Genomic DNA, 23,085 nt, shown 5'->3' on the forward strand with positions numbered 1-23,085 from the left:
ACTTGACAGTGCAAAATGAGTTGCAATAACTCAGGAGTCAGCTATAAAGGAACAGTGCTTTATTGCACAGAGTAAAAGAAAAGCAAACCCACAAGCCTGTGGTGAACACATACAGGTCCCAACTAGGACATTATAATAGTGGACCCGCTCAGGGGCCTACTTTATAAAGAGATACGAGTTCCACCTAGTAAGGTAATTACCAATCGCCCGGGAACACATATTCTATGAGTACCCCTGGGGGCTCAATCAGGGATCCCCCATTTAAGTCCTGGGGTTTATCACAGGAGGCCACCGGGCCCATCAAGTCCATACCACTTTTCATTTAATCACTTCCACCTCTTCACAAGCCTTCCCGTTTGTTCTTTCTCCCCTCACCGCCCTCTGCGCCCCCTTTTCTCTGCCTCTGCCCTTCTTTTAAAATGATAATCCAGTGGACTGCAAAGTTTAAAACCCTAGTGTTTTTAACATTTTCCAAAGAGTCATCGCTGCACAAGATGCTGGCTAAGATGCTGAGTATTTTGAGCACTTTTCTGCTGATAGTGCAGCTGTTGAAAGCCTAAGCTTCATGTGAACCTCGTCACGGTCTGCTGCTTGCTTTCTGTCTCAGCACAAAGTGCCAACTGGAATATGTTCCTTGGAAAAGGATGGGAGGTGATCTAATTAAAACATACAAAATCCTTCAGGGGCTTGGCAGGATGCATGAAAGGAAAATGTTTTCCCAGGCTGAAAAAACTAGAACATGGGATCATGGCCTCCAAATAAGGGGTCAGCTATTTAGGATTGAGATGAGGAGAATTTTCTTCACTGGGTTGCGGGGAGGGATACGGTTATGGATCTTTGGTAGCCTCTACTCCAGACAGCAGTGAAAGCTCAGATGTTGAGTATAATTCAGTTAGAGGTCAATAGATTTCAAAATACTAAAAGAATTAAAGGATATGGAGATAGTGCAGGAAGGCGGAGTTGAGGTAGAAGATTGGCCATGATCTCATTGAATGGTAAAGGAAGCTCAAGTGACCCAGCCTAGCTCCGATTGTGCAAACTCGATGCCCTGGACCTCCCCTGCCAACATCGTAAGAAGACTAGAGGTTTGATCACAAGGCCAAGGTTGGACTTCAGAGAATAGAGTGCAGCAAGTTCAGAGGGAGACCGGTGGGAGAGAAGGGGCAGAGAAATCTTTCTTCTTCATCTTAAACCCCCTTCAAAAAATATCTCATACGTATACTGCCTCAGTGCAAAGCTCCCCTCTCCCTCCCACACCATTAAAGTTGCAACATTTTGTTGCCATCTCTCACAGCTACACTTTAATATCAAACACATTCTCCCTCGCTTGAGTTCTGATCACGAGCCAAAAGGATTCAAAACAGATCTGCCAGACCTGCTGAGTTTTTCCAGCATCTCCTGTTCTTATATCATAAGATGGGTGCTGGCAGAAAGGATGGTCCAAGGGGAATGGGAGTACAGAGGATCTTGTGGTTGGGCAAAGCCTGCCTGGGCCAACAGATGATGTGGAGATGCTGGCGTTGGACTGGGGTAAACACAGGAAGAAGTCTCACAACACCAGGTTAAAATCCAACAGGTTTATTTGGTAGCAAATGCCACTAGCTTTCAGAGCATTGCTCCTTCGTCAGGTGAGTGGCTCACCTGACGAAGGAGCAGCGCTCCAAAAAATTTTCAAGTGATCCAGTCTTGCCCCTACTGAGCTGAGAGATTTCCCAGAATCTTTTGTCCAAATTGGCTTGCCTTGTGGGTTTTTTTGCCCCTCTCAAGAGGTCACATGGTTTTTAGGAATTAGCAGGGTGTGCACATTTATTGTGATGTACAATTATACAGTCCAAGCTGGAAGATGTCAGGAGGTCTTTATTTATATGAGATATACATGTCTACAAATCAGTGGAGCATATTGACCCATCCATGTTATTGTCAATAATAAAGGCATTGAACAGAAAACATTGGAAAATCTCAGCAGGTCTGACAGCATCTGTGGGGAGAGAATAGTGTCAACATTTTGAGTCTAGATCACCCTTCGTCAGAGCCTTCATCACTCTGTCGAAGGCTCACCCAATGCTGTGATATTCCAGGGTTCTGGGTTGCTGACAGGTTCCATTGTGAACTCTGGAGGCAGTTCCGCGCATCGTTCAGGTGAGTTCCGACATCTGCACGCCACATTGTTCCGAACGTGCCTTCCCACCGGCATCCCGGAGAACTAGGCCTACATTGGCATTTCATTAACGGGATGTAAGTGCGGCTCACGCCAAGCACTGCTGGGGTTTCCGACCCACCATGATGGACGCCAGTGGAAGATCCCATTATAAATTCACGTTGACGTGAAACCTATTTCTGGGCCTCCTGCCACATTCTCACCCCACGTCTGCCATCGACCATGCTGGGGGGCACTTGGGAGAATTACACCCATCATTTTTAAATCACATCTCCAAGCCCATTTTCAAAAGAGATGCAAAGGCAAATTATTTGACACTGTGTTTTTATACATCTGAAACAAATGTTGCTCATACCACGATAAACAGTTCCACAGAGAAACCATCAACATCCAGTAATATTATAATTAACTGCTTCATTGCACGGGAAAACATCCATTGATTTTGAATGGCACATAACAAATGCTTCAGGTGCACAATAAAGGCTTGAGGGCTTTGCGAATTTCCCTCAGCAGTTTTCTCTCCCATGCCTCCTGAAGGCACTTGTTGTAGCCCTTAAGAATCTCGCTGAAGTCAGCATTATTCATCTGCAAGTGCTGTTACTAAGTAGTTGTGGTTAATTTAACTGAGCCCGGCTATCTGACATCCACACTGCACTCACAGGCAGGTAGGCAATGGTCACAATTACGTGACAGGCTGATTTTCCTGCACCTAACCCAGAGGTGCTGAAGTTAACAGCAGCACGGGGGGTCCACCTTAGCGGAATTTAGTCAACCTGGCAGTGCCAGGGAATGCATTGAGATCTTCCTGCTCTCTGTAGCCTCCATGCCGACTGTACTACCATATTGAGCCTTTTACATTGATGTAGTTTAAGGGTTAGCAATTGTATTGCTTATATTGCATGTGGATAAAGATATGATTCTACACCCTTTCACGTGTGTGTATGTGTGTGTGTGTGTGTGCACATGTGCATGTATGCATGTGTGTATGTGTATGTGTGTGCGTGCATACGCGAAGGCTGAAATAGAAAAGAGCATTCTGCATTTATCATAGAAATCATAGAATCCCTAAAGCACAGAAAGAGGCCATTCAGCCCATCAAGCCTGCACCAACCACAATCCCACCCAGGCCCTTTCCCCATATCCCTACATATTTACCCACTAATCCCTCTAACCTACACATCTCAGGAGACTAAGGGCAATTTTAGAATGGCCAGTCAACCTAACCCGCACATCTTTGGACTGTGGGAGGAAACCGGAGCACCCAGAGGAAACCCACTTTATATATTTATATATATATATATTTTGTGATATATATTTTTTCATATATATAATTGATATATATATTCTTTGATATTTATATATCACTTTACACAGCCACAAGATGTCCTAGCATTTTACAGCTAATTGAGTACTTTTGAAGTATAGTCACTGTTGCAATACAGGAAAGGCAGCCAATTTATGCACAGCAAGCTCCCACAAACAATGTGATAACGACCAAATAATCTGTTTTTGTTGACTGAGGGATAAATATTGGCCAGGATGCCACAGCTAACTCCCCTAATTTTCTTCAAAATAGTCATTTTTTTTCTACTTTTTGATTAAATGTTATTAAAAACTGGTGAGAGGCAGCCTTTATGCTGAAATGTCCTCAAAGTTATTTAGCTGCTGCTGCATCCTGCTGTGTCTCTCAAGCCAGGAGGCCTTCAATAGGCCCTCCAGTTTCAAGAGATTGCTCAAGGAACTTGTCCTCATGCCAATTAAGAGAATGCCCCAGTCACAATCTCAATGAGCAGCTGGTGGGGGGAGAAAAATCTCCCCTGGGGGGGGTGTCTCAGGGAACCGTCCCTAACCTCCAGAGGCCATCCCCAAAACAACGATGTACCCCTCCCAATGAGGGAGAATTTAGCAAGGCCTATTCATCTAGGGAGGAAGGGAGCGCCCAGAAGAAACCCACGCAAATACAGGGAGAACATGCAAACTCTGCACAGATAGTGATCCAAACCAGGATTTTAAACCCAGGTCCCTGGCACAATGAGGCAGCAGTGCTAACCACATGTACAGAGGCAGAAGTGAAAGAACAGTGTACTTATTGATGCACTTTACAACCTACTCGTCCTTACTTGCTCATTTCACTTTGTTGCCTGTTGGAACACTCTTCTCTGTCCTCTATCCAATCCCTAATGAGAGCTGTGACTGGAACTGGTTATAGTTTACAGTAGTGAGACTTTTCACACAGAGGAAATGTCTCGGATTGTCAAACTGCCAAACAAGGCAGAAATATAAGCTTTTGTTTTATTTTCGATGTTTCTATAAAGTAGAACAGTTGACCCATTCGAGTCTTTGAGAAAGTGGCTCGATGTGCTCTCTGCAGATAAATAAAGTGTGGAAGGTTTTACCTTTCTTGACACTACTTGGCAGATGGACAATGCTGAGGTGCCAAATAACTTGCTGCAGAATGGTCATTTCCTTGTTAAGATAATAAAGAAAACCTACCAAGATTCCAACTTCTTTCCCTGTTTAATATCTTTTCCTCCTTCCTCTCCTCTGAGGGTGTTTTGTGTCACACATTACATTCTGCCCAAGAAAACATGCAGCAGACCTATCTCAGAACTTTTCATTTGGATAAATTGGCACTTGGATGTGCAAGCGTGGCATGGGATGTACCATTGTCTGCTTCTCCCTGTGAAGGAAACCTTTCTAAAAAGTTTATTTATTAGTCACAAGTCGGGCTTACATTAATACTGCAATGAAGTTACTGTGAAATTCCCCTAGTCGCTACACTCCAGCACCTGTTCAGGTCAATGCACCTGACCAGCACGTCTTTCAGACTGTGGGAGGAAACCCACACAGATATGGAAAGAATGTGCAAACTCCACACAGACAGTGACCCAAGCCAGGAATCGAACCCAGGTCTCTGGCAGCAGTGCTAACTACTGCGCCAACCGAGTTCAGATCCGGATCTCAATGTGTGTGAAATTCTGGATGCACACTTGAGAGCCGTCATTTTACATCGCAGCGTACTGTCGGATTAGCACAGAATGCCTCGAACCTGCTCGAAGATTAACATCATTGTTCAATATTGAGAGAATATAAACATGCTCTGAGGTTCCACACAATAATCATCTCAAGATCTGGCAGTGAAAATTTATTAAAAGGATTTAATTCTGTACTTGTTATGGAATGGGTATTAAAACAATGATGCTCAATGCTTGAAATTTGCACTTCAGTTCCACAGATGCGCCTTTCCATCTTTGCAACATGTTTGCACAGATTTGACTCCATTCAACCCTCAGTGGTTCATTGACAGATTGAAACCAATACAAGGTGGAGCATTATTGGGCTGCTGAATTATAGGCAGTCAATTCTGGGAAGCGTAAATATTTTAAGATCAGGTCTGAGCAAAATTCTGCCCTAAGGCAATTGCTGTGCTCCAGGCTGACTGCTGTGTTGTGTGGTTATCTTTAAGTTTTTCTCTCGTGAGTAAGAACAGTTAATTTGCTGCTTCCAAACATTTATCTGAAGGCTATCTTAGACTTATGAGTTCTGACCATGAAGCCATGAAACTGCTGAGCTGAGGGGAGAAATCGAAGGATGCCTTCAGATCATAGAACAATACAACACAGGAACAGGCCCTTCGGCTCAAGATGCCGTGTGGAACATGACACCAAATTAAACTAATCCCTTCTGCCTACCCTTGATCCATATCTCTCCATTCCTTGCATATTCATGTGCTATCTAAAAGCCTCTTAAATACCCCTATCGTATCTGCCTACGCCACCACCCCTGGCAGCATGTTTCAGACACCTACTACTCTTGGTGTAAAAAATTTGCCCCTTGAAATTAATTTATTGGTCACAAATAGGCTTACATTAACACTGCAATGAACTTACTGTGAAAATCCCCCCAGTTGCCAAACTCCAGCACCTGTTTGGGTACACTGAGGGAAAATTTAGCAAGGCCTAGTCATCTAGGGAGGAAGGGAGTACCCAGAAGAAACCCACGCAAATACAGGGAGAACATGCAAACTCCACACAGATAGTGACCCAAACCAGGAATTGAACCCAGGTCCTTGGCACTGTGAGACAGCAGTGCTAACCACTGTGCCACTGTCCTGCTCTCCTGATGCTCTCCTGAGTGAGCTATTCCAGCTCTACTGAAAATCTGGGCACTCCGTTGAACTTTCCCCCTCACTTTAAGTGCATGGCCCCTGGTATTAGACATTTCAACTCAGGGTGGGGGGGTGGGGGAGGTGGGGAGGGTGGCAGGGTAGATTGCCTCTGCCACTCCAGAGAAAATTACCCTAGTTTATCCTGTCCCTCTGTACGTTCATGCCCTCTAATCCAGGCAGCATCTTGGTAAACCTCTTTAGCACCCGCATCCTTCCCGTAATGTGGCAATCAGAAATGAATGCAACACTCTAAATACGGCCTAACTAAAGTTGTAGAAAACTGCAACATGACATCTTGACTCTTGTACTGTTTAGAATAAGTATCTCATGGGAGGCATAGAGCTGGTTGGGATTTTTTTTTCCCTTTGTTGTTCAGCTAATCTTCTAATTAGCATGCCTTTCTTTCAGTTACAATATTGCCAGGATTGTTCCATTATTATTAAAGCTTTAGTGCACTTATTCCTTTTAAATTACAATTTGTGACTCAGCTAATCCACCGTGTATGTGTGTGGTGTGTGTGTGAGTCTGCTGTTATTGAGCAATAGTTTTGTAAAATCTTATTGAAAACGCAAACCCAGGCATGTGTTAATTAGAGCTGCTATTCTTGGTGTGCTTAATGTACCCAGCAATCAAATCCGCTCACCTTTGTTTAGCTTTGCGTCTTCTAATGGAACAACGAGGCTCTGAAGGAGTCTGATAAACTCCCTGGGAAAGCAAGGCTTTGCCACACAGGTTTCTTGAAGGGCAATCATTCATCGACTGCCTGGGATGCTGGACAAACAGTGCACCTTCAAGCTCAATGCAAGAAATGGGGTGGCACGGTGGCAGAGTGATTAGCATTGCTGCCTCACAATGCCAGGGACCTGGGTTCAATTCCAGCCTCATGTCACTATCTGTGCAGAGTCTGCACATTCACCCTGTGTCTGCATGGGTTTACTCCGGGTGCTCTGGTTTCCTCCCACAGTCTGAAAGACATGCTAAATTCTCCCTCAGTGTACCCGAACAGGTGCCGGAGTGTGGCAACTAGGGGAATTTTCACACTAATTTCATTGCAATGTCAATGTAAGCCTACTTATGACACTAACAAAAAAAATTGTCAAACAGCAGAATAGGATTTATGGGTCTACTTCTATTCTAGGCTTACATTAACACCGCAAAGAAGTTACTGTGAAAATCCCCTAGTTGCCATATTCTGGCACTTGTTCGGGTACACCGAGGGGGAATTTAGCATGGCCCATGCACCTAACGAGCAGGTCTTTTGGACTGTGGGAAGAAACAGGAGCACCCGGAGGAAACCCATGTAGACATGGGGAGAATACGCAGACTCCACACAGACAGTGACCCAGCTGAGAATTGAACTCAGGTCTCTGGCGCTGTGAGGCAGCAGTTTTTCCACTGTGCCATCCCCGTTCTGTGCTATTTATTCAGATGGGATGAAGACCAAGACGGGTTGAGCTGGCACTGAAATGCATTTCAGGGAGTGCCGTATTCATCAGTTACACTGGCCTATAATGGATCTCGGTATCAAACAGCAAATCCGCAGGGTTGAAATGAGCTTCCTGACATCTTGTCTCATCAGGAAACCTTGTTTCATCCAACAATATATTGACTTTTTAGTTCACTACAAGGAAGTTGAAGTCATTTAAATATGTTACCTTTGGCAGGAAACTCCTTGTTGAATAATTCTATTAAAGAAGTGCTGATAATAACATCGATGAAAAATTGCAGGGAATTGTAGGTTTATACAGGGCGCTAGCCTTATTTTAAAACAATGGTTGATTCATACTATTATTCAAGTTAACATTTTATTGGTTACTAACGATATTAAATTAATTGTTGGTGATCTGTAAATAGTTTTGCTGAATGGAAACCCCAGTTTGTGGGTGCCAGCTGACATGTGTGTCCATAGAATCCCCACGAAGCAGATGGAGGCCATTCAGCCCATCAAGTCTGTGCCAACCAACTGGCAGAGCATCTTTCCCAGGCCCAACCCTGCCCTATTCATGTAATCCCATACCTTTACCCCACTTTCCTCTAAATTACACATCTTTAGTTACTAAGGGCAATTTAGCATGGCCAATCCACCTATCCTGCACATCTTTGGATTGTGAGAGGAAACCGGAGCATGTGAAGGAAACCCGTGCAGACACAGGAAGAATATGCAAACTCCACACAATCACCCAAAGCTGGAATCGAACCTGGGTCCTTTGCTCTGTGAGGCAACAGTGCTAACCACTGTGTTATAATGGTATAAAGGTACCAATCGTTCATAAGGGGCCAGTATGTTGTGGATTAATTTATTAATTCTCTGCATATGATACAGGTATAAATGGACAGAAAGACTGAGGACATCAGCAGAAGGCTGTGCCTCCTCTGTCCTGCTCCTGGGCAAAGTGCTGGATCACGTGACTCTCTTCCCTTAAAGTGATAGTAAGCCGCTATCCTCTTAAAGCACATTACAACAAACTGTGGTCAGTGGTCGCAAGTGTTTGGACTGGGACTTGAGTACAAAAATCTAGGCTGATTCGCAAATGCAGTACTGAGAGACTGCTGCACTGTCAGTGATGCCGCCTTACACATCAGATGTTAAACTGTTCCTGGGTGCTCCATTACAGCTGCCATCATTTGACAAAGAATGGGGATGCACATGGGAGCTTTCTATATTCAAATTGGCTGATGCATTTTCTTCATTATAACAGTGGCTAAAGTTCAAGAATAAAACACTTTGGGATGTCCAAATCTATGTAAATGCAAATCTTTCTCCTTTTATGGTTGAAGGCACACAAAGGCATATAAAAGGACAGGCAGGAAGTAATTCTAGAATATGGGCAATATTCCTGGTTGCATAAGCATAATACTATCATTAAAACAAAAACTAAATTTGATGTATTACTACAGAGATCATGGCCAGAATCCTCCGATTCCTTGCCAGCAAGAACGGAGAATTTGGCGCTCAGCCAAATTTCCATTCACCGCAGCGAGACCGGAGAATCCTAGCCGCGGGTGAGGTCGTAGAATTCCAGCCCATGCTTCAAAAGTACTTCATTGGCTGCAAAATGCTTAACATGTCCTGAGGTTGTGAAAGCTGCTTGCAAGTTCTTCCTATTCTATTGTTCTATTTAAGCTTTGTTTGCATATAGGTTATAGGTCTAGGGATGAAGGAGAAGGAGTTGGCTATTTTGGTCTATTCAAACAGATCATGGCTGATCATCTGCCTGTTATGCCATTTCCTCTACACTTATTTTTTAGCAAGAGTTGCCATGATAAAATTTTGGAAGCCCCACAGATATTGAATTAGTAAGATGAAGACTACTCACATGTGCCCTGTGGCTCTGCTTTTTGTGCTGCGCACCACTGTTTGCAAGTCATTCAGTAGCAGTTTCACAGTCCAGCCACAATAGAAGAACTAAGTTCAAAGTATTTGCATCATTGCATTTTCTTACTCCTTCCACATTTCCGTTTACCTAAAGATTGGCAAAATAGTACATCTGGTTATTGTGGTGAAAATAAACAAAGGCATCTAGCAACATTAATAAACCAACACAGCATGGAAGTCCTTTGCTCATTATTCCAGCAGAGGCACTAATCTACTTAATATTAAGCATTAACATGTTCTCTTGCCATTAAAGAAAGAAAAGCTCTAAATTGACAGCTTCATCTTGTAACTTTACATAATTCTTACTTTGACTTCTCTGCTCATGAAATAAATATGCTCTATCATTTTTGATTTGATTTATTATTGTCACATGTATGAACATACAGTGAAAAGTATTGTTTCTTGTGTGCTATACAGACAAAACATACTGTTCATAGACAAGGGAAGGAGAAAGTGCACAATGTAGTGTTACATTCATAACTAGGGTGCAGAGAAAGATCAACTTAATACAAGGTAGGTCCGTTCAAAAGTCTGACAGCAGCAGGGAAGAAGCTGTTCTTGAGTCAGTTGGTACGTGACCTTAGACTTTCGTGTCTTTTTCCCAAAGGAAGAAGGTGGAAGAGAGACTGTGTCTATGGGGTCCTTAATTATGCTGGCTGCTTTTCCATGGCATCAGGAAGTGCAGACAGAGTCAATGGATGGGAAGCTGGTTTGCATGATAAATTGGGCTACATTCATGACCTTTTGTACTTTCTTGCAGCCTTCGGCAGAGTAGGAGCCATATCAAACTGTGACACAACCAGAAAGAATGCTTTCTATGGTGCATCTGTTAAAGCTCGTGAGAATCATAGCTGACATGCCAAATTTCCTCAGTCTTCTGAGAAAGTAGAGATGTTGGTGGGCTTTCTTAACTATAGTGTCAGCGTGGGGGGGACCAGGACAGGTTGTTGGTGATCTAGACACCTAAAAACTTGAAGCTCTCAACGCTTTCTACTTTGTCCCCATTGATATAGATAGGGGCATGTTCTCCTTTACGCTTCCTGAAGTCGATGACATTTATTAATGTGGATAAAGATTCAGCATGATTCTTTGAGCACAGTAGTTAGCACTGTTGCCTCATGGTGCCAGGGACCTGCGTTCGATTCTGGCCTTACACGTTATTCCTATGTCTACATGGGCTTTCTCACACAGTCCAAAGATTTGCAGGTTTGGTGGATTGGCCATGTTAAATTGAGCCTTAGTGTCCAAAAATGTGTAGATTAGGTGGATTAGACATGATTAATTGCCCCTTAGTATCCAAAGATATGTAATTCAGGTGGATTAGCTGTGTTAAATACATGGGGATATGGGATAGGGCAGGGAGTGGGCTTTTTTGGTATTACTAGTATTTTCAATGGAGATTCAATGGGCTGAATGGTCTCTTTCTGCACTGTAGGGATTCTATTGATTAGAGTTCATTATGTGAAAGAACAATTTCAGCAGGGCAAAGTTAATATTTCAGATCTTTACTTTCCATAGGTGAAGTCCAATGGATGTTCACCAGATTAAACCCTGGGATGGTGAGATTGAGGAAACTAGGCCTGGATTTCTTTAGAGTTTTGAAGAATGAGAAGTGATCTCATTGAAAGTTACAAAATTCTTACAGAGTATGACAGGGTAGATGCAGATAGGGCTTTTCCCCTGGCTGGTGAGATTAGAATCAGGGGTCACAGTCTCAGATTAAGAGGTAGGTCACGTTATATTGAGATAAGGAGGAACTTCTTCACTCAGAGGGTGGTGAATCTATGGGACACTCAAAAATTGAGCACTTTCAAGATAGGAATTGATGCATTTCTGGATACCAGTAACATAAAGAGATATGGAGACAGTATGGAAAAGTATCATTGAGGTCGATGATCAGCCATGAATTAATTGAATGGCAGAGTAGGTTTGATAGGCCGAGTGGCCTCCTCTTGTTCCTGTGTTCAGAACTCCAGTTAATTGTTCATTAACAGAATATATTCAGGGCTGATAGTGCAACAGACTGTCTGTCCGTTAGTAGAAGTCATGTATGCCGAATGTACATTACGCAATAGCCAATGCATTGTCTATGGCCATATCTTTCCATAGGATCACTACACTGCAGAATGTGGCCAGTCAGTCCATCAAGTCTGCACTGATGTTCCAAAAGGGTATCTAACCCAGTCCCGCTCCCCCCACTCTGTCCCCGCAATCCCCTAAATTTACTATGGGTAATCCATCTAACTTACACATCTTTGGTCACTAAGTGGCAATTTAGCATGGCTAATCCACCCAACCTTTTCGCTTGAATATCTTCAGGCTCATTGACCAAAGAAACAATGAACGTTCATCAATTTCCCTGTGCTGTATTTCTAGATTATACCACACCAATGGAAATGGGGCACAGTGGTTAGCACTGCAGCCTCACAGCGGCAGGGACTCAGGTTCAATTCTGGCCTCGGATGACTGTATGTGCGGAAACTGCACATTCTCCTCGTGTCTGCATGGGTTTCCTCTTGGTGCTTCGGTTTCCTCCTACACTCCAAAAATGTACAGCTTAGGTTGATTGGCCATACTAAATTGCCCCTTTAGTATCAGAGGGATTAGCAGGGTGAATACGTGAGGTTATGGGGATAGGGCCTGGGTGGGATTGTTGTCGGTGCAGGCCCAATGGGCAGAATGGATTCCTTCTACATTGTAGGGATTCTATGAAATGTTCTATCTGATTCTAGTTAGGCATTACTTGAAATCTGGATTTTAATGCCAGGTTAATTGTGTAGAAATCAAGATGAATTTATTCTGTGAAGCTGAATACATGAAATCAAACAGCTCCAGTGAGTTGAATGCCTGGTATTTAAGAATCTAACTTACACTTAGTAAAGTCTAGGGTTTAGACAAAACAGAAACAATACATGAAATAAGAACTGAAAATGTTGGAAATATTCAGCAAATTGGACAGTATCTGTGGAGAGCGAAACAGAGTTAATGTTTCAGGTCAGTTAGGTTTTCATTAGATTCTGATGGAAGCCACCAACCTGAAACCTTAACACTGGCTGGGGTTTTATGGCGTCATTGGCCCCAAAACCATAAAATTCTGTTTCAGGTATGGACTTTTCCATGGTCCGCCCCTTGCCCTCTCCGATTCCAGTGGTGGGCAGGACGGTAAAATTCCATCCACTGTTTCTCTTGCCCCCAGATGCTGCCTGACCTGCCGAGTATTTCCAGCACTTTTGTGTTTCTTGTTGTGATCGTCCACACACTTGGGATTTTATTATTGGCAATCAAATTGCTCAAAAGCAATAAAAGTTGAGAAGTGAATTGATCTGTGGTTCCCTGAGGCTCTGCTGTGGCTCCACTGTCATTTAGTTGTGTTTTAAATATCAAATGGCAGGTTTCAAAACACAAGAACAAGTAGCACTTTCAGTGTTCGGAAGCAAAGTGCTGGAGGCACCTGCTCTCGAAGACAAATAGCCTAATGGAGAGAGTGAGAAAACCAAACTGCTGACGGATGGTATATCTTTCAAAGCTATGCAGTGATGACACTGTGTCTGACAGGTTTTAATCAGTGTTTCGAAATGTCCATCTCATGTTTCATTTCTAGCTTCCCGTTCTTCCTACAGTTTAGTTTACTTTAGTCAGAGTCCTTGCACCAGCCTTAACCAATCAAATGTAGTGAGCATCAATAGCAAACAGACCCATAGAATCAAACACAGAACAATTCAACGCTACATTGGACATTTAAAAAGTATTTACATTTCACTTGGTCACTGCCCTTAAGAAATGACACAATTGTCCCGAGCTGGCTGCATGTTTCATGTCACAGGATGAGATGGTCCATTTCCAATCAAAAAACCTACCAACAGTACTAAAGACTCTTGAATGGAACTTACTGTTCAAATGCCTTTCCACCGTATTCCATACATATTACATTAGATATTGGGCATCACGGTGGTACAGTGGTTAGCACTGCTGCCTCACAGCACCAGGGATCTAGGGTCAGTTCACAGCTTGGGTCACTGCCTGTGCACAGTCTGCATGTTCTCCCCATGTCTATGTGGGTTTCCTCCAGCTGCTCCGGTTTCTTCTCATTTTCCAAGAGATGTGCTGATTGGCTGCGCTGGCCGAATTCTCCCTCAGTGTACTTGAACAGGCATTGGAGTATGGCAACTAGGGGATTTTCACAATAACTTCATTGTGGTGTTAATGTAAGCCTACTTCTGACGCTAATACTTAAATATAAACTTGTGTTACCTTTGAACACTGTGTTCACTTGCATCCTTATTTATACCATTTATGCAACCCCTTTGTCATAGTGGGAACGAGTCTCGATTATCTCAATTTTACCTCTTTCTCACCCATCATCCCTCCTCCCCCTCGTATCTTCATCTGTCACAGCTTACCCTCAGTTTTCAGCTTCTCTGCCGTTTGGCCACTCACACCTTCTATTCTTTCGATGGACTGCCAATAGCAGCCTTTCACCTTGTTCTTGTTTTTGTGGCTATGACTCATCTATCATTCCCTCACCCTGCAGTATAAATATCTCCCACTTTCTATGCCTTTTAGCTTTGACAAAGAATCATCTGGACTCAAAATGAGAGCTCTTTCTCACCTTACAGATCTACTGAGATTTTCCAGCATCTCCTCTTTGCCATAGCGTCAGTCCAATCAGATGATCCATCATTTTGTAAGGATGACAATGCTAACCATACAATGCATTATTATGCTTTCCCTTTAAAGCCACAAAATCTACAACTCCAGCCAGAATTTAACTTCTCGTTATAAAGCAGGAAAAATTGTAAATAGAAGTGTGCTTTGCTATTAAAGTCTGAATCCTTTTTAATATTATTTGAGCCTAAGGCTGTGTGTCAGATTTCCTTCCCTTTAAAAGAAATATTATTGCTATGATTATTATTGAAAGACTAGAATGCAGACATTGTGGCTCCAGCATTAATAAAGCCCAGCAGTACATGGAGAGCTCCTGCTCTTCCACACTGGTTATTCCACTAGCTGCATCATGTCTGCTGATGTTCAGTGGAAGGGATTGAGAAAGCATGGTGGCATAGTGGTTAGCACTACTGCCTCATAACGTCAAGGACCCTGGTTCAATTCCAGACTTGGGCCACTGTTCTCCCCAGGTTAGGTGGATTCGCCATGTTCAATTGTCCCTTAGGGCCCGATTTTACCATCGTGTTGTGCCTGTTTTCAGGCATGAAAACTTGGTAAAGGCGAATAGTACCCGGCTCTGCACTGGCTTCCCCCTTTACCAAGGCCTGAAAATGGCTACGATTGGGACTGCCCCGAAATGCACACATTGAAATTGACTTAATGGGCTGCACACCCAACCTCCCTGGCACTCCCCCCTTTACCACCACGTTCGCCCATCCAGATTTGGCGCAAAACAGGCACGCTCCACAAAAGTCCGATTCAGGTGCTCCAGTTAGTGAGGAGGTAAGTGCCAAATGTCTGATGGCTCTCCGCTTGAGATCGGTCGGTGGGTGGGGGGAAGGGGGGAAAGGCTCACAATCGGTCTGGGAGGCAGAAGGGGTGGGGACATAAGGGGGTCAGTAATATTGTAGGGGCAATGCCTGTGGAGCCAGGGGCAGGCATCATCCAGCCCGGGAGGGATGTGGCGGCGGAGCGGCATTCTACCTTTTTTTTGCGCATGTGCAGTTGGAGGTGCTGATCGGAGGTGCAGGATTTTGGATGTATTAAGCCCCGCCCACAGGCCTGTGCAGCGCAATTCGGAATTGCTGATATTTTTGCAGGCAGAGTGCGTATGGGGGCACCTGAGGACAGGTCTAAAAGTCGGATCTGGAACACTCCCAGTTTCAAGTCCACTCAGCACTTGGAATTAAAATGGTAAAATAGGGCCTTTAGTGTCAGAGGGATTAACAGAGTAAAAGTTACAGTGCTGAGTGGGATTGTTGTGGGATGAGTGACCTCCTTCTGTGCTGTAGGATTCTATGACTGCATGATGATGGTCTTGCAGCGTGATCTCGAGCAGCTCTGGCCCCTTAACAAGGCTGACAACAAGGGCAGCAAGAGGATGGATGCCATCTTCCTACAAGAGGACAGCAGGTTCGCCCTCCATAAAACCATTGCTACCACCCTGGAGCAACACCTGTGCAAACTGAATGATCTGCTGGAGGACAGGTTGCTGGATTGTGAAAGTCCACGAGCCCATTTACACACTGGCAGGATAGCAAGCTGACTTTGCACGGCAATAATCTGAGGTTTCTGAGGTGTTTGGAAGAATGATGGCCGACTTTTGATTAAAGTATATAAGATCCTGACTGGCCTTGACAAGCTGAAGGTGGAAAGGATGTTTCCAGTTGTGGGTGAGTCCAGAACTGGGGGACACTGCAGCTGTACAGGGCACTGGTGAGGCCGCAGCTGGAGTACTGTGTGCAGTTTTGGGCGCCGCACTTACGCAAGGATATTTTGGCCTTGGAGGGAGTGCAGAGGAGGTTTACTAGGCTGATACTGGAGTTGAGGGGGTTGAACTATGAGGAGAGGCTGAATAAACTAGGCTTGTACTCGTTAGAGTTTAGAAGAATGAGGGGAGATCTCATTGAGGCATATAAGGTGATGAATGGGATGGATAGGATAGAGGTGGAGAGGCTCTTCCCGCTCAGAAAGGACAGTAGGACTAGGGGGCACAGCCTCAAGATAAAGGGGGGGTGGTTTAGAACAGAGTTGAGGAGGAACTTCTTCACTCAAAGGGTGGTGAATCTTTGGAATTCTCTGCCCGTTGAAGTGGTGGAGGCTGCCTTGCTAAATATTTTTAAGACATGGGTTGATAGGTTTTTGATAGGCAAGGGGATTAAGGGTTATGGGGAGAGGGCAGGAATGTGGAACTGAGCCACGACAGATCAGCCATGATCTTATTGAATGGCGGGGCGGGCTCGAGGGGCTAGATGGCCTACTCCTGCTCCTATTTCTTATTTCTTATGTTCTTATTATGTTTATAATTAGGGATTGCCCTTTTGGGAAAGAGATGAGGAGATTGTTTTTCTCTCAGGGGGCTTTGTGACTTTGGAACTCTCTGCCTCGGAAGGCAGTGGAAGTGGGGTTACTGAATATTATTAAGGCAGAGATGGATTCTTGTTCAGCAAGGGAACCAAAGATTACCAGGGGTAGATGGGAATGTGGAGCTCAAAACACAAACAGATCAAAGATGATCTTGTTGAATTGTGGAGCAGACTTGAGGGACTGAACTGGGATTTCAACTGAAGCTAGCACAGTGGCCATCAGATGGTGCATCATGGTTGGGTCTACAGCTGGCTAAATAGGGACAGCCACCATTTCCACACTGGAAAAGATAGACTCCAAATAGATTGATGCTGGACTCTTGCATGCTCTTTGACATTGACTGAAATCTTTCCCAATACACCAAACATTTTATTGATTTGATCATTTATTATTGTCACATGTATTGGGATACAGTGAAAAATATTGTTTCTTGCATGCAATATACACAGAACACATTGTTCATAAAATACATCGGGGTAAGGAAAGGAGAGGGTGCGGAATGTAATGTTACAGTTTAGCTAGGGTGTGGAGAAAGATCAGCTTAATATAAGATAGATCCATTCAAAAGTCTGATGGCATCAGGGAAGAGGCTGTTCTTGCTTCAGTTGGTACAAGCATTGGTTTTATTGTTTTTTTTATTCATTCATGGGATATGGGCTTTGCTGGATGGCCAGCATTTATTGCCCATCACCAGTTGCCTTCGAACTGAGAGGCTTGTTAGGCCATTTCAGAGGGCAGTTGCTGTGGCTCTGTAGTCACATTTAGACCAGACCAGGTAAGGATGGCAGATTTATGTGCCTAAAGGACATTAGTGAATCAGATATCTTTTTTCCAACAATCGACCAATGGTTTCATGGACATCATTAGATTCTTAATTACATATATTTTTTATTGAATTCAAATTTCACTATTTGCTGTGCCGGGATTCAAACCTCGGTCCCCAGAATATTCACTGAGTTTCTGGATTAATAGTCTAGTGACAGTAGGCCACATATGAAGAGTAGTCACACAGATGAGGAGACGAGGGCTACCATTGTCTATCAAACTGTAATCCAGCTCGAGTGGCATACTGTTCACACAAGATGGGCCATCATTAACACGGCTAAGGCAACAAAGATGTGGAAACAAACATACAAAATAAGATCTGACATAGAAAAACAGGTTGCGAGTCTCCTTCAGGAGTCCAATGATGGCTGAAGCACACTAATTCAATAAGGACGGACTCAGGTATCTTGATTCAATATTGATATCTATGTGCATAAAGTAATTGCTTGTACGACCTGTGGGTCACACACGGTGCTCACATATCCTGGATACTGGTCTAATTGAATGCCCAATATCTGTGAAGGCTTTGTAAAACAAACAAAAGAAAGACCCGATTGCCAACTAATAAACACTCAAAAGCATTAAATGCCCAGTACTCTCCTTAATCACTTTTTGGTAATTAGCCATTTCTGGCGCAATAATTCCAACCTCACATCAACACTTCACTGAGGTCCTTAAGCACTGACCTTGTAACAACAACCTCGACATAAACCAAAAAGGAAAAAAGGTTATCTGGTAATTCAAATCTAAAGATGCTCAGTACTATTAAATAATGAGCAAAATACATCCACTGCCTTCCAGAGACAGATTGAACCCCTGGAACTCAATAATCTCAATAACCATGGTATGCTTCTGCAGAAAATGCAGATGTATGGGATTGGTGGTAATTTAGGTACTTGGATCAGGAATTGGTTAGCAGATAGGAGACAGAGGGTGGTGGTTGATGGTAATTATTCATCATGGAGTTCGGTTACGAGTGGTGTGCCTCAGGGATCTGTTTTGGGGCCACTGCTGTTCGTAATCTTTATTAATGATCTGGATGAGGGTATAGTTGGGTGGATTAGTAAGTTTGCTGATGACACCAAAGTCGGAGGTGTGGTAGATTGTGAGGAAGGGTGTCGAAGTTTGCAGGGTGACTTGGACAGGTTGCAGAGCTGGGCCGCGAGGTGGCGGATGGAGTTTAATGCGGAGAAGTGTGAGGTAATCCATTTCGGTAGGAATAACAGATGTGTTGAGTATAGGGCTAACGGGAGGACTTTGAATAGAGTGGAGGAGCAGAGGGATCTAGGTGTATGTGTACATAGATCCCTGAAAGTTGGGAATCAAGTAGATAAGGTTGTTAAGAAGGCATACGGTGTCTTGGCGTTTATTGGTAGGGGGATTGAATTTAGGAGTCGCAGCGTCATGTTGCAACTGTACACAACTCTGGTGCGGCCGCACTTGGAGTACTGTGTGCAGTTCTGGTCCCCACATTACAGGAAGGATGTGGAGGCTTTGGAGAGGGTGCAGAGGAGGTTTACCAGGATGTTGCCTGGTATGCAGGGGAGGTCCTATGAGGAGAGACTGAGGGATTTGGGGTTGTTTTCACTGGAAAGAAGGCGGCTAAGAGGGGATCTTATAGAAACATATAAGATGATTAGAGGTTTAGATAGGGTGGATGGTGATAGCCTGTTTCCTCGGATGGAGAAATCTAGCACGAGGGGGCATGGCTTTAAATTAAGGGGGGGTAGTTATAGGACGGATGTCAGGGGCAGGTTCTTTACCCAGAGGGTGGTGAGGGACTGGAATGCCCTGCCTGCTGCAGTTGTAAATGCGCCTAGTTTGGGGGCGTTTAAGAGATTGGTGGATAGGTTTATGGACGAAAAAGGAGTGGTTTAGATTAGTGGGTCAATGTTTTTTTTTAAAAATAAGACTGGTCGGCGCAACATTGTGGGCCGAAGGGCCTGTTCCGCGCTGTAATGTTCTATGTTCTATGTTCTATGTTCTATGTTCATCCAATTGGTCCAAAGATTATGCAGGAAGGCCCAAATTGGAGAATCATTTGATAGTGTGTCCATGGGGCAGGGTTTTTCGGCCATGCTCGCAACAAGGCCAGAAAATCCCACCCGAGGTCAATGGATTTTTCCATGGTCTGTGTCCCGCCCGCTATGGTTCCTGTGACAGGTGGAATGGGAGAATTCCACCCATGGTCTTAGAATTGGACATTGATGCAGAAACCTGGCACAGGGAATAATCCCTCCACCAGTAGAAGGCCGAGCATTCCATCTGCAGCAGGCACAAGGCTACTTAAAAATACAAATGACTGTTCTCCATAGAAAATATTCTGGAAGAAATGTTTCAGAACCTTTCCATACATGCACTTACCTAACTCCTGAATGATCAAAACGGTCTCCTTGGGCACACAGTTAAAAAACACTAGCCCGCCCCTCACTCAGTCAAGGTCCTTCCAGAATTTCCAAATATAAATAGTAACAGGATGGTAAAATGAGTAGAACTGACTAGGGATCAAAATGGAGGTTTATGCGTGGAGGTAGGGGACATAGATGAGGTATTAAACAAAGACTTTGCATTTGTCCTTACCAAGGAAAAAAATGCTATTCAGGCCGTGGTGACATGGTAGCACAGTGGTTATCACTGCTGCCTCAGGGGCCTGGGTTCAATTCCAGGTCACTGTTTGTGTGGAGTTTGTGCATTCTCCCCGGGTCTGCATGGGTTTCCTCCGGGTGCTCTAGTCCCCTCCCACAGTTCAGAGATGCAGGGATTAGGTGGATTGGCCATGCTAAATTGCCCCTTACTGTCAGGGGGACTAGCTAGGGTAAATGCTAGGGGTTATGTGTGGGTTTGTGGTCAGTGCAGACTCAAAGGGCCAGATGGCCTCCTTCCGTACTGTAGGATTCTATTATCTAAAGAAGAGGTAATACTGGCCTTTGGAAGGGTTTACAATTAACAAGGAGGAGGTATTGAATGAAGTATGAGTACTTAAGATTGACAGAGCACTGGAACCAAATGTGATGCATCCAAGAATACTGAGATAAGTGAGAGTGGAAATGGCACTAACCAAAATGTTTTGAGCTTCTGTAGATTCAGGGGTGGAGCCAGAGGACTGGAGAATTACAAATGGTCCACCCTTGATCCAAAAGGGCTGTAGGAACATGCCCAGCAACTACAGACCAGTCAGTTTAACTTCGGTGGCGGGGAAGCTTCTAGAAACAATTATTTGGAATAGAACTAATGGAAAAATGTGAGTTGATTAGGAAGAACCAGCATGGATTTCTTAATGGAAAATCATGTGTAACAAACTTGCTGGAGTTTTTCAAAGAAGTAATAGAGAGGGCTGATGAAGGCAACACTGTTGACATGAGAGACATTTGATACAGTGCAACACAACAAACTTATGAGGAACGTTATAGCTCATAGAATAAAAGGATCAGTAGCAACATAGATACAAAATTGGCTGAGTGACAGGAAACAGATGTTTGTAGCAGAGTTACCCAGGGCTCTGTACTGGGATCCTTGTTTTTCCTGCCATACAGTAATGACCTTGAACTTGACGTACAGGGCACAATTCCACAATTTGCAAACAACCTGAAACTTGGAAGCGTTGTAAACTGTGAGGAGGAGAATTTTGCAGAACTTCAAAAGAACAAAGGCAAGTAGATGGAATGGGCAAATGCAGCTCAATGCAGAGAAATGTGAGGTGGTGCATTTTGTTAGGAAGAAGATGGCAAGACAATACAAAGTAAAGGGGAGAACTCTAAAGGGAGTGCAGGAGCAGAGGGACCTGAGTGTATATGTGCATAAGTCATTGAAGGTGACAGGAGAGGTTGAGCGAGCAGTTAATAAAGCATACAATGCTCCAGGTTTTATTAATAGGGACATAGAGTACAAGAGCAAGGAGGTTATTAGGAGTGATATGAAGGCATTAGTGAGAGTGTAGAAGATCTTTGCAAGAACGGTTCCAGGAATGAAGAACTTCAGTTATGAAGCTTGACTGGAGAAGTTGGGACGGTTTTCTTTGAAGAAGAGGTTAAGAGGAGATTTGATAGAGGTGTTCAAAAGCATGACGGATCTGGATAGAATAATGAGGGAGAAACAGTTCCCACTCATGAAGGGGTCAAGAATGAAAGGGAACAGATTAGACGTAATTGGCAATAGAAGCAAAAGTGAAAAGAGAATTTTGTTTTCGTACAACGAGTGGTTAAGGTCAAGAATGCAAAGTCTAGGAGTGTGGTGGAAAGAGATTCAATTGGTGCATTCAAGAAGGAGCTTGTGTGTAAAGGAACGATATGGCAGATGACAAAGAGAAGGCAGGGGAATGGCACTCAATGAAATGTTCATTTGGAGAGCCAGTGCAGCTGGGATGGGCTGAAATAACAATTCTTTGATTCTGTGATGTAGAGATGCCAGCGTTGTAAGAAGTCTCACAACATCAGATTAAATTCCAACAGGTTTATTTGGGATCACAAGCTTTCAGAGTGCTGCTCCTTCATCAAGTGAGTGATTCTGTGATCCCTCTGCACCCTAGATCCAATGATTGACCAGCTGAGCGTCAGATTTTATCTGATGACTTTGATCTGATAACACTTTGGATAGCTTTTATTACATGAAAAATTCTATATAAACATATAAATCTGTTGGTGATTATGCAATGTTTTGCTTTTAACATAATTCACTCTTTTCACCAGCTTATTTGCACAGACCTATATCCTCTGAAGATGGCACCAGTGCACAGATCAATGTTCAGTTAGCAATTTCTTTTGTACACACTATGAACCATTTTCAGATCTACACTGGAAGAAGAAAACCTAATGGCTATTTATGACAGGGATACAAATGGATTTAAATAGTAAGTTATTACCACTTTCAATTGCAACCCAGCAAGAGTTCTGCCATTTATACATTCAGTGCGTCAACATCTACAGTCAGTCAAAATCAGTTACAAAGGGCACTCTGTGGTGTTCTCTGTGATAGCTTAACACAGCTGAGTACACCATTCCTCTTACCCTGGTTGGGTTAGCTTAATTGGCTGGACGGCTGGTTCATGATGCAGAGTGACGCCAATAGCAAGGGTTCAGCTCCCATACTAGCTGAGGTTATTCATGAAGGCCCCACCCTCTCTTAACCTTGATCCTTGCTTCAGGTGTGGTGATGCTCAGATTAAACCACCACCAGTCAGCTCTGCTCCCCCCCCCCCACCCCCACAGGGACTATGGCAACTTTACCTGTTATCTTATCCCTCTGCACTTTCACCTACTCACAGACTATGCAGAAACATGGATAACATCCACGACCAATTCATGATATGAAGATGATATGAAGAACTTGAGATGCATTGGAGAAGCTGGGACTGTTTTCCTTGGAACACAGAGGGTTGGATTTGATCGGCTCCTACAAAATCATGGGGGCATCTCGCGAGGGTACATAGGGAGGAATTGGTCTTGAGAAGACACCAATGTGAGGTGAACTGCAAAAGAACTAAAGGCAAGGGAAGGAAAATGCTTTACCAGCAAATGGTTGGAACCTAGA

General features: G+C 43.8%; 1 protein-coding gene across 1 annotated transcript in view; it reads right to left on the minus strand.

Moving 5' to 3' along the window:
* Positions 1 to 23,085, minus strand: part of chrm3b (cholinergic receptor, muscarinic 3b) — a 235,032-nt gene that overhangs the window by 96,772 nt on the left and 115,175 nt on the right. Inside the window, exon 2 of the mRNA XM_080200676.1 lies at positions 9,644 to 9,790. The gene's annotated coding sequence lies outside the window, so the exon portion shown is untranslated. The remainder of the gene's footprint in view (positions 1 to 9,643; positions 9,791 to 23,085) is intronic.

The sequence above is a fragment of the Carcharhinus amblyrhynchos genome, chromosome 12, assembly GCF_965287045.1.
Source record: "Carcharhinus amblyrhynchos chromosome 12, sCarAmb.v2.hapA, whole genome shotgun sequence".
Lineage (NCBI taxonomy): Eukaryota > Metazoa > Chordata > Chondrichthyes > Carcharhiniformes > Carcharhinidae > Carcharhinus > Carcharhinus amblyrhynchos.